Source organism: Acinonyx jubatus, chromosome B3 (assembly GCF_027475565.1).
Source record: "Acinonyx jubatus isolate Ajub_Pintada_27869175 chromosome B3, VMU_Ajub_asm_v1.0, whole genome shotgun sequence".
NCBI lineage: Eukaryota > Metazoa > Chordata > Mammalia > Carnivora > Felidae > Acinonyx > Acinonyx jubatus.
Window position 1 is genome coordinate 83,131,108 of NC_069386.1, and position 12,714 is coordinate 83,143,821.

A 12,714-nucleotide genomic window follows, 5' to 3' on the forward strand; every position below is an offset into this window, starting at 1 on the left:
TTAACCCCTCACTAACATGCATCTTTGCTATCCCTGCTTTTGTACTTTTGGTACATGTGAATGTACACATAAACAGTAGACTGTTGTATAAGGTTTACCTTATGGGTATCTTGAATATATTCTTTTACAGCTTGTTTTTTCCCCTCACCGTTAGGATTTGAGAATTATTCATATCGATACGTGTTGTTCATTCGTTTAACTGCCCTGCTTGAATATACATTTATCCATCCATTTCCTTATTGTTGGTTTCTAGTTTGTCACAACTGTGGACAATCCTGTGGTGAAAATCTTTTTGCATGTGTCCCCTTAAGTGCAGGTATGAGATTTCTTTGGGGGCAGTGATCTGCAAAACGTAGTGCCTGAATCAGCAGCAAGAGCATTAATATCATCTGGAACTTGTTAGAAATGCAAATGCTAGGGCCTTCACCCAGGTTTACTCAATCAGAAACTGGTGGTGGGACTCCACAAACTGTATTTTCACAAGCTCCCCAGTGGTTCTGACACAAGCTAAAGTTTGAGAATTACTGTTCCAGCTATACATTTTACAGTAGGATTGCTGGGGTATAGGATATGTGTGTTTCCAACTTTATGAAATGTAGACAAATTGCCTTGAAAGTAATTGTGCTAATCTACATTCCTAAATATCATCTCTCAGTCTGTAGCTTTTTCTTAACTTTTTAAAATGGTCACTGTTGTTATTTAGAAGCTTTATGTGTTAATGTAGTTGAATTTATGAATATTTTTCTGTATGTTTTGTGTTTTGGATCTTGTTTATGTCTGGATGTCAGAGTCTCCCAAATGGGTTTCTAATCATTTAAGACTTTTGCTTTTCCCATTTTGGTCTTTACATCACCTGAAATTAATTCAATACAGTAATTTTTTTTTCTGACCTATTCTTGCTGAAGAGATATGCCTCTTGTCAACTTTTGCAAACTTGGATAGTTCCCTGAAAGAAAAAAGTACCATTATGGGTACAGATTTGGTGGGAGCGAGGTGGATGGGGGAATGGTAATAGAGAATACATGTACATGGTAAAAAAAGGAAACAATTAAAAGAGACAAAGTGTTTGCTATAATAACAAACACAGGGGCCCCTAGGTGGCTCAGTCGGTTGGGCATCCGACTTCAGCTTGGGTCATGATCTCACAGTCTGTGAGTTCCGCCCGTGTTGGGCTCTGCGCTGACAGCTCAGAGCCTGCAGCCTGCTTCGGATTCTTTGTCTCCCTCTCTCTGACCCTCCCCCGCTCATGCTCTGTCACTCTCTGTCTCAAAAATAAATAAATATTTTAAAAAATGACAAACACAGGCATCTGAATTTAAGATTACTAGGGGAGAAGTTGGCACTGTGTTTTCTATGATTGTTTAATTTATAGTGTGCATTGTGTGAACTCATTTATTTGGCACATCATAGATGCCATTGTGCATGGGTCCTATTACACACACCCAGGCTATGAAAACTGCACTATTTTATTTTATTTTTAAAATTTTTAAATGTTTACTTTTTTTCTTTTTTTTCTTTTCTTTCTTTCTTTTTTTTTTTTTTTTTGCTGCAGAAAGCTTTATTGTTTTCATTTGGTCCACCGCTTGGGAGAGGGCTCCACGTGGTTAAAAAGCTGCCTAGTGGCTGCAAGGAGAGACTCAGGCACAAGCCCTGGCACCTGGTGGATGTCAGAGGGACCCTCTCAAAGGCTGCTGGGCTCCAGAGACTTCTAGCCGTGCTTGAGCCTTTGGAAGAGATACTCGCCCAGCCCAGCCTGGGGACCGGACGGCCTGCAGAGATTAGTTAGGTGGTCGCCCATCTTCTTAATGAGTTTCACTTCCTCATCTAGAACGTGATCCTCCAGGAAGTCACAGAGATGGGGGTTTGCGCGGGCAGAGCCCAGGGCATGCAGATCCAGAAGGGCCTGCTTCATAGTTCTTCTCCAGAAGCAGGGCGGCTTCCCTGGCGTCCAAGGATTTACCCCACTCATCGTGGGACGGCGTCTACACTTCCCGGAAGAGGCCATGGCCCCCGCACTGGTAAGAGACGCTCGGCGCCCTCCCGCTTCTTCTCAGCCACCCCGCGGGAGAAATGGCCCATGCCCTCCAGGACCACGTCGTCCCGGTCGGAATAGAAGCCCCGTGAGAGGTAGGTGTAGGAGGCCCGCAGGTGCATGTTGACGGTGGCTTCCACCTCTGTGGAGTACTTCTGACTAATTTGGGCGCTCAGGGTTGATTGGTAATGAGGAGCTAAATTCTAAATCGCGTGTTGGCTGGTCCCGGAGGCAGAAGGTGGCAAGAAGATGGCTCCGAAGGTTGCGACTGGAAAAAAGGTTGAGGGTGGTCGGAGGCCGGTAGAATGGGCGTCCCTGGGTCTGTTCCGTCCAAACGCTGTTGAAGCAAGAGACAGATCCGAAGGACTGCGGGGCGCACTCAATGTTTACTTATTTTTGAGAGAGAGCAGGGGAGGGGCAGAGAGAGAGGGAGACACAGAATCTGAAGCCGGCTCCAGGCTCCGAACTGTCAGCACCGAGCCCCTCATGTGGGGCTCGAACTCATGAACTGTGAGATCATGACCTGAGCCGAAGTCGCTCCTCAACCAAGTGAGCCACCCAGGTGCCCCACACTATTTTAAAATAGTTGCTTTCTGTCTACATTTGGATACTTATGCCCTCAAGTAGCCCACTAAATCAGTCAGCGCTAATTAATAATCAACCCATGTGCTTGGTATCAAGTTTTATTTGATTATGAGGGTCTTAAAAATTTCAAGCAAATAGAAGATTTGGGGGTAATTTGTATTTCATTGGGGAAGAGCCTTCCTGTACTTTTAGGGGATCCAGTAACTGGGGCACAGGGGTGCAAGAGCACCAGGCTCTGGGGGTCCCAAGCGGACCAGGAGCCACCACCGGCCACTGACAAATCCCAAGGCAGGAAGAGGAGCAGTAGTGAAATAAGACAGGAAATTTATTTCAGTGACGTCACCAGTCAGAAGACAGGGGACTAAGCCTCTCAAAGACTGTCTTCACAGTGCGGAAAATACTTTTACCTTTATATAAGGAAAACATGAGACAAAGGTCAGTGGGTACATGCAGATGGGCAGTAAAGGTCATTATCTTGGGGTCAATCAAGCAGGGTCTTGCTGGCTCAGGGCAGTTGTTATTGCTTGAAGGGTGATTATGTTCCTGTCAGAGGATGCTTTGCCTCCTGGGTTTTTTTTGTCTAAGAGATAAACAAAGGAGAATTTAAATCAGTTAGGAAGTACAGACCAAGGTCAAAATGGAGGTGACTAAAGTCCCTTTTCAACCCCAGTGACTCTCCATTATAATCCCAGTGCCTTAGAACAGTGCGTTGCACGCAATAAGTGCTTTATAAATGTTGATTCACTGATTGGTTATAAAAAGTGCTGAACTGCCCAAACTTTCTGGCTCTGACTTCAACTTAGAAATGCTTGTCCTGCAGAAGAAAAGCTTAGAACAGTCTTTACACGTGCCACAGAGCAACCAATCATGGAGACTGCTCACCTGCTGTTATGCCCAGAATTCGTGATCCCCAAAGACCACTAGGGAGCCGAGTCCGATGCAAAAGCAAAGAGCCTTTATTCGAGCTAGCTCGAGCTCAATCCCCTACCTGCACCGATGCAGCGGTGAGATACCAGGGAAAGAGAGCGAGTTTCAAAAGGACGAAGGTTTTATTGGGGCCTGGGGGCAGTTGGTGAGGTAATGGCTATGGCCTCAGCCGATTGGCTGGGGAAGGGTCCTGGGGAAGGGTCGAGTCCTGTTAGGCAGGTGAGGGGGGGGGTTACTCAAGGGGAGGAGGTGTGGTCAAGGTGAAGGACACAGAACAAGATGGAGTCGGCTGGCGTAGGCCCGCCCTTTCATTCCCCCCTTGTCATGTAGCTTAGGGACCCAATCATGGGACCGGCTGCATTTATGGTGACAAGGGGAACAGAGTTTGGAGGTTTACGCAAAGTTCTGGGAACCAAGTGTCCCTGGGGTGGCTCTGGGACGTCTGATTAAGTATTGTCCCCGAGCTGGTGTCTATGATCTGCCAGGTGATGTTTTGGGGGGTGTGGGGACTCCCGGCAGCATGAGCAATGACAAGCAGAGTTAACAGAGTTACCAATATTAGGTAGGTCAAATGCGCTGTAGCTTGAGCTTGAGCGGGTTGTGTTGGTCCCGAATGATGGCCCATCGCGTGACAACATCATTCCGGATTGAGGAGGGGTCCGCTGGCTGAGCGTGGGTGTGATGGACCCAGGTCGCGATGCCGTCTACCTTGAGAGCGGTGGGGGTTGTCAACACCACGATGTAGGGTCCCTTCCAGTGCTGCTCGAGAGTCTCTCGGTGGTGCCTCTTGACGTAGACCCAGTCTCCTGGCCTGTACTGATGAGGTGTTGGGATCGGGCCAGCCTCGTAGGTGGCACGGAGGCGCGGCCAAATGTCCTTGTGCGCCCTCTGGAGCCCGCTCAAGGAAAGAAAAAGTTCTTGATCTTTAAACTCAGCAATAAGTTCAGCTCGAAGGCTGGGAATAACAGGGGGTGGCCTGCCAAACATGATCTCGTAGGGAGTAAAACCCAGAGTGTAAGGAGTGTTTCTAACCCGGTAAAGGGCGTACGGTAGGAGAGTCACCCAGTCCCCGCCAGTCTCCATGGTTAATTTGGTAAGGGTCTCTTTTAGGGTTCTATTCATTCTTTCTACCTGTCCTGAGCTCTGGGGCCTATAAGCACAATGTAATTTCCAGTTTGCCCCCACCGCCTTGGCTACTGCCTGTGTTACCTGCGAGATAAAAGCTGGTCCATTGTCTAATCCTACCATGGCAGGAAAACCATACCTGAGTAAGATGTCTTCTAGTAGCTTCTTAGCCACCGTCTGAGCCGTTTCATGCTTGGTTGGGTAGGCCTCCACCCAGCCAGAGAAGGTGTCTGTAAATACCAGGTCCTCGTGTAGAGCCTCGTCGAAGATGGTGGGTGAATTTTTGAATCCCTGAGGTAGCCGTGTCCAGGTGAGTTGCCCACTGGAGCCCTCCTCCGGATCATGCCACTCGAAGGCGAACAAGGGTTGGCTCTGGGGTGCCAGCGGCAGACTGAAGAAGGCGTCCTTTAAATCTAGTACAGTATACCAGACCCTGGAGGGCGCCAAGGAGCTCAAGAGAGTATATGGGTTGGGAACAGTTGGGTGTATGTCCACGACCCTCATTTACTTCCCGGAGGTCTTGTACCGGTCGGTAGTCATTTGTGTGAGGCTTTTTGACCGGCAGTAAGGGGGTGTTCCAGGCAGACTGGCAAGGAACTAGTACCCCTAGGCTTCGTAGTCTCCGGATGTGTGGCTGGATCCCCTTCCGGGCCTCCTGAGACATGGGGTATTGTTTGATCCTTACCGGACTCTCTCCTGGCTTGAGCTCTACCAGGACTGGGGTCCTGTGAGCGGCTAGTCCCATCCCCCCTGTCTCTGCCCAAACCGAGGGGAATTCTCGTAGCCATCTGTCTATATTATCCTCTCTCGGGAGCGCCTCCTGGTGGAGGAGGTATTCATCCTCCAGTTTCATGGTCAGGACCTGGATGGGGTGGCCCTTGCCATCGGTGACCCGAGGCCCCCCTTGTCTGAAAGTTATCTGAGCTCCAATCTTGGTCAGTAAGTCCCGTCCTAACAGCGGGTAGGGGCATTCTGGTATTACCATAAAGGAGTGGGATACCCAGCCCGTTCCCAAATCTACTGTTCTTCGGGTAGTCCATGAATACTGGCTCATACCAGTTGCCCCTTGTACCCAGGACTTCTTGCTGGCTAGTTTTCCTTGTGGGGTGCAGAGGACCAAATGTTGTGCTCCGGTGTCGACAAGGAAGTCTATAGGGGTCCCCTCCACTTTAAGAGTTACCCTGGGTTCGGGGAGAGGGTCCGAACCCTGACTCCCCTAATCACTTAGTTCATCCAGCTCTAGGACTTTTACTCGATCAGTCTTGCTTCCCTTCCCGCCGGCTCTTTTTGGACAATCTCGGGCCCAATGCGCTATCTCCTTGCAGTATGTGCACTGATCCTTCTGCAGCCTCTGCTTCCCCCCTTGGTGCTTTTACCTTTTCTTGTGTCGTCTGCCAGCTGCCGGAGACGGCGGTCTCGTTCCTCGGGGAAGTCAGCAGTGGTAGCTAGTAGTATTCTGGCCAGGTCTCGAGTCTGCTTACTGCTGGCAGCTGCCATGGCGCGAGCCTGCTTGTCCTCAGGAGGCTCCCGGTTATTATATACCTTTTCGGCTACCACCAGTAAGTCCTGCAGACTTTTTTCTCCTAGTGTATCTATTTTCTGTAATTTTCTCCTAATGTCTTTGGCCGATTGGTTTACAAAGGCCATGATAACAGCTGCCTTGCTTTCCGGAGCCTCTGGATCCATGGGGGTATAGGTACGGAATGCCTCCATGATCCGTTCTAAAAAGGCAGCCGGAGATTCATCTTTTCCCTGTTGTACATTTCCTACCTTGGCCAAATTGGTTGGCTTTCTAGCAGCCATTCGGAGACCCCCCATTAGAGTCTGGTGGTAGACCCGGAGCCTCTCCTTACCTTCTGCCGTGTTGAAGTCCCACTGGGGCCGAGTTAAGGGGAAGGAGGCATCTATATGAGCCTGGTTGGTGGTGGGATTCCCATCTGCGCCTGGAACTAGTTTTCGGGCCCCACTGAGGATTCTTTTTCTTCAGTCGTGAACAGGACCTGCAAAAGCTGCTGGCAATCATCCCACGTGGGCTGATGGGTAAAAAGAACAGAGTCTAATAAATCAATAAGCCCTGCCGGTTTCTCGGAAAACTTAGGATTCTGAGCTTTCCAATTGTAGAGGTCACTAGTGGCGAAAGGCCAATAGTGATGGGGCTGATTCCCCTCCGCGTCTGGGGGTTCGGTGGCTCGCAGGGGCAGAATAGTGGAGTCGGCGGCGGAGGCGGATTGCCCCCTCTGAGCCCTTTGTCTGGTAAAGGGCGGGCTTCCCCCTGGAGCGTTTCCGCCTCCCGCTCTTGGAACAGCGTCTGCCTCCCCCGGAGGGGGAGGATGGTGTTCTTCCGGCATCCTAGAGGGGTTATACGGGGGAGGAAAAATTAATTCTTCTTCAGTACCCCCCTGTAGGACAGGGTAGAGGGGTGCTGAAGGCTGGGTAAGACTTTTCCTCTTCTCTGTCTCCTGCAAAGCAAGAATGGGTTTTGGCTCCGGAGGGAGCAGGGTTAGGAAGGGCTTAAGCCAAGAGGGTGGGTCTTCTACAAGGTCCTGCCAAGTGATAATGTAAGGGAGCTGATCAAGATGGCCCGTCTTAGGCTGAGAGATGATACTCCTGACTCGGTGGATGGTAGGGAGGTCGAAGGTCCCCTCTGGTGGCCATCCGACATTGAAAGTTGGCCACTCGCTAGAACAAAAAAACTGCAACCGACCCTTTCGGACGTCCACACTGAGGTTGTTAGCTCTTCCCCTCACATCCTTAAAGTGATCAATCATAATACTTAGAGGAGTAGTCTGAGTCTGTCCCATAACGTCCGTCCAGCAAGTCCACAGAACAAAACAGAGAAACACAAAAACAGACAAACAGAGGGCCCCTAGAAAGTCTTCCAACTCCATGGAAGCAAAACTGCAAGCTAGCTTAGACCTTTGAGGGGATTCCATGTCCCTCCAAAACCGATGAGGGGATTCCACGTCCCTCCAAAGACGACGGCCTCACGCCGACCAGCGGGAGCGACCCGCCTCGTCTCAGACCTTTGAGGGGATTCCACGTCCCTCCAGAAGGGAGAATCAGAACGTCTTCTGAAACTCCCGGCCCGTGGTCCTCCAGTGCGTCCACTTAGACCGCGTCGGGCACTACCAGAATTCCAGAAATGAGCTCACACAGAAAAGACAGAACAAACAGACACTAACCGTGGCCAGTCAGGCTCTCCGGGTCGGGGGTCCCTCGGGGTTCTTGGGGATCCCGGACGAGCCCCCAAATGTTATGCCCAGAATTCGTGATCCCCAAAGACCACTAGGGAGCCGAGTCCGATGCAAAAGCAAAGAGCCTTTATTCGAGCTAGCTCGAGCTCAATCCCCTACCTGCACCGATGCAGCGGTGAGATACCAGGGAAAGAGAGCGAGTTTCAAAAGGACGAAGGTTTTATTGGGGCCTGGGGGCAGTTGGTGAGGTAATGGCTATGGCCTCAGCCGATTGGCTGGGGAAGGGTCCTGGGGAAGGGTCGAGTCCTGTTAGGCAGGTGAGGGGGGGGGTTACTCAAGGGGAGGAGGTGTGGTCAAGGTGAAGGACACAGAACAAGATGGAGTCGGCTGGCGTAGGCCCGCCCTTTCACTGCCACTGTATGTATTTCAAAATTTCAACAAATATAGTGCTTTGGAAAGATCCACTAGTGCATGATTTGTACATTCATATTGTTAGGTCTGTCCTGGGTTTTAGTTTAAATTACTTTGTGTTGAGTTCGGTTCAAACAATTATTTTTGTGAACCCGTGCTGCACCAGGGTATAATGATGAGTATGACAGTTTCTTCCTTTAACTTACTCAAGACGATGGCTTCCTCTGTATTATGAATATGGCAAACCAAATCTGTGGTGTCTAAATGGGGTATCTCTTCATAGGAGGGGAGCCACCAAATGTGGGGCAACAATCAGATCAGGTGGAAGCCAATGGTGTGGGAGATGAAAGAATTCACCTGAGGCAGAACAAAGGAGACAAAATGTATTGAATACACCACAAGGGAGTGGTGGGTACGAGAGCAGAAGAGTGGCTGTCTGCAAAGACGCAGTGGGTGGGGGCTGCTTTTAAAGGGGGAAAAAGAGGAGGTTTGGCAACGTATAGAATCTTACCTTTTTTGGTAACTGTGCCTAGTCGTAAGGAGCCCATTGGTCAGTTAGGGCCTAAGGACATTTTGAGGTGGGTCACCTGATGGGCCTGTCTGTATCAACCAGGTGGTCACTGTGGCCTTTTCCACATTCCATTGCTCAAGCTTGTTTGCCTGAAGGCGGTCTCCACAAAATCTGTTTAATCTCTTTCCATTATAATATTGTTTGGGTTGGAAATTCTGCCTTGCAAAATTCTTACTTTAGATTTAAAAAGTTAAAAATCCTCTCTCATGTGTCTTTGCTCACAACACATAATCTTCCTAGCAGGCCTTCTGGAACTGGGTAAAGTGATTTGACAATGAGGGAAGCCATTGCTTCAGAGGGCAGAAGCCAGGGGCTGAGCTGCGTGGCGGCTGGTGGTAGGCAATAGCAGGAAGCGATTGCTCTAACCCCACCACTATTTGTTACAAAGGCATTTTTCTGACTGAAAGTGTTTTCCTGGAAGAATTTTCCTAACTAGGGAGTGGTATTGAGGGCTCTCCCATCAATGGATAACTAACTGAAATGTGTTTGCTAGGGCAGCCATCACCTTCTTTCTTTCTTTTTTTTTTTTTTAATTAAAAAAATTTTTTTTTGTTTTTTACATGTATTTATTGTTTAGAGACAGAGAGACAGAGCACTGGTTGGGGAGGGATAGAGAGAGGGAGACAGAATCTGAAGCAGGCTCCAGGCTGTGAGCTGTCAGCACAGAGTCCGACACGGGGCTCGAACTCACAAACCGTGAGATCATGACCTGAGCCAAAGTCAGACGCTTAACTGACTGAGTCACCCAGACACCCCCATCATCTTCTTTCTACTCCAGTGTGCACCAGTACCTTTCCACTCACCATCTCATTCTCCTTGTACTTTATCTATCTGGCTTCCCCTGGCTCAATTCAGGGCCTTGCAATATAATGCCTAGAGGTTCAGTTTTGTCACTGTAGCATCAAATGAGCCTAGAGGTTATTTGGTTTTAATTATCATTCATTAAAACAATCAATGTAGAGGATTTAGTCATTCAAATGGTTAATGGTGGGACATTTAGGTAATTACAACTCTTGAATGTTCTCTCTTCTGCTAATTGTTTTTATTGAACCAGATTTGTGTCTAGGTCTTGAAAAGAAGTGGTTGAAGCCTGTAACACAGGCCAACATTTTGGGGGGAAGTGGAAGAGGGAGGTCTTCTGGGTCCTAAGCCCCGCCTCAGTCTCTTCATATTCCAAAGAATAGATGTACAGTAAATAATCCTCTGAGGCTCAGAGAAAAGACCCAAGTCAGATTCTGTCTATATTTGGATACCTGTGCCCCCAAATAGCCCCCTAAATTACTCAGCACTAATTAATAATTAATCCATGTACCAGTTTCATGTTTCTTTTGATAAATGGCCTTAGCTTATATGAGGCTCTCCCTTTCTCAAATACTCATCTCCTTCTTTTCTAGTAACCCGTATTTTACCCTCTCCTCACAGGCTGATATCAGAACCATTCACTGATTCAAATTCATTCAGTCTTTAGTCATTCATGCAAATTTATTATTTCAACCAACCAATCATCTGCTAGGTCTTCTAGATAGTCCTGGAGATTATAACTGTGAGAAATTGATTTTTTTTAATTTTTTTAAATTTTTAAGTTTTTTTTTTTTTATTTTCTTTTTTTGAACGTTTATTTCTGGGACAGAGAGAGACAGAGCATGAATGGGGGAGGGGCAGAGAGAGAGGGAGACACAGAATCGGAAACAGGCTCCAGGCTCTGAGCCATCAGCCCAGAGCCTGACGCGGGGCTCGAGCTCACGGACTGCGAGATCGTGACCTGGCTGAAGTCGGACGCTTAACCGACTGCGCCACCCAGGCGCCCCAAATTTTTAAGTTTTTTAATTTTTTTATTTTTCAAGAGACTATTAAATCGTTTATTGATTACACATGATAATGGACAATACACAAGCTTTAATCCCATCTATAATTTTATCTGATACCATAATTCAATTTAGATATATTGCATAGGATGTGCCAACAATCATATTAATAACCAAGTAAACTCCAGGACTTTGCTTGGGTGACCCTTTTAACGGTGAACTCCAGGTCACAACACATTAACTGTCAGTTCAACCACACCAATGTTTGTGGAGACAACGGCTTCTGTGCCCAAGCAGGTTGCAAATAAACTTCAAATGGAACCTGGCATCACCCTGATGGAATTCTAACTTCACACTGTTGGGGTAGTTTACCAAGATGGCTTCAGAGTAGACTAACTTTACACAGCACATTTAAAAAAAGACACATTTATTCAGCGTCATGATCAGACTATTACATTTAGCAATCAACAGCATGGGTGCAAAAAAAAAAATCTACATTAAAACCCTTTGTTGGAATGCTTTACACTTTCCACAGAACAGAAACTAACCTGTTATACAATTAGTCACAAATACAGTCCTCGAGTTTTTTGTCCATACACATGAGTATTGTCTAAAACATGTCTTCTTTGTAGCAGCTAGGCCCTGCCACCACTGTGCTTGGCTGAGTTCACAAATCTGTTGTAACCTGTAGCTTCCCTGTCACTTCTCTGGCTCTCCTCTCCTGCTAAGCTTTGTTTCCTGGCAGTAATTAAAACCTTCTGCCACCACCATAGCTACTGCTGCTGCTGGAACCGCCATAGCCACCTTGGTTTCGTGGTTTGGCAAAGTATTGGCCTCCACCACCATAGGGGCCAGAGCTTCTGCCTCCAAAGTTTCCTCCTTTCATGGGTCCAAAATTAGAAGATTGATTGTTGTAATTGCCGAAATCATTATAGCTTCCACCACCTCCAAAGTTGCTTCCATCGTTACCAAATCCGTTAGAGCCATCCCCACTGCCATCATATCCACCACCACCTCGACTGCCGCCAAAGCCACCTCGCCCACTGAAGTTTCCTCCACGGCCAAAGTTGTCATTCCCACCAAAACCCCCTCCACAACACCACCGAAGTTCCCAGAACCACTTCAACCTCTTTGGCTGGAAGAAGCACAAGCCATCTCTTGCTTAGATAAAGCTTTCCTTACTTCACAGTTGTGTCCGTTCACAGTATGGTATTTTTGAATGACAATCTTGTCTACAGAGTCATGGTCGTCAAAGGTCACAAAAGCAAAGCCTCTCTTTTTGCCACTGCCTCGGTCAGTCATGATTTCAATCACTTCAGTTTTCCCATACTGTTCAAAATAATCTCTTAGATGATGTTCTTCAGTGTCTTCTTTAATGCCACCGACAAAAATCTTTTTCACAGTTAAGTGGGCACCAGGTCTTTGAGAATCTTCTCTCGAGACAGCGCTCTTTGGTTCCACAACTCTTCCATCCACCTTGTGTGGCCTTGCATTCATGGCTGCATCCACGTCTTCCACAGTGGCATAGGTGACAAACCCAAAGCCTCTGGAGCGCTTGGTGTTTGGATCTCTCATTACCACACAGTCCTGAAGCGTTCCCCATTGCTCAAAATGGCTCCTCAGACTCTCATCGGTTGTTTCAAAGCTCAAACCTCCAATGAAAAGCTTCCGCAGCTGTTCAGGCTCTTTGGGAGACTCTGACTTAGACATGACGGCCGTGGGAGGGGAGACTTTCACGATGCTTACTCGGCGGCGTCCATGGGCAGAAAGCGAAATTGATTTTTTTTAAACTTGTTTCCTGACACCACCAATGCTTTTATTTATTGTTAAAAATTCTTGATGACACTGGTGTTTGAGTTATTATGGTTTGAATATTACCTGGTCTTTGTCTACAGTTACCAAAGTAAAATAGTAACTATGCCCTAATAAAATCCTTAAAAGTACTAAATGATAAGTGTAATGCCCCCGATTTTGAATCCGAGAGACCACCAAGGAGCCGATACCGATGCAAACGCACGAGGGTTTATTTGCAGGCAGGAGCTTGGGCCCAAGTATACCCTACAC

The 12,714-nt window shown here is 47.7% G+C and overlaps 2 pseudogenes; both read right to left on the reverse strand.

Moving 5' to 3' along the window:
* Positions 1-1,642: 1,642 nt before the first annotated feature.
* Positions 1,643-3,088, reverse strand: LOC128316168 (ferritin light chain-like; annotated as a pseudogene).
* A 7,972-nt stretch (positions 3,089-11,060) lies between these two features.
* On the reverse strand, positions 11,061-12,414 carry LOC106965528 (heterogeneous nuclear ribonucleoprotein A1-like; annotated as a pseudogene).
* Positions 12,415-12,714: the final 300 nt, after the last annotated feature.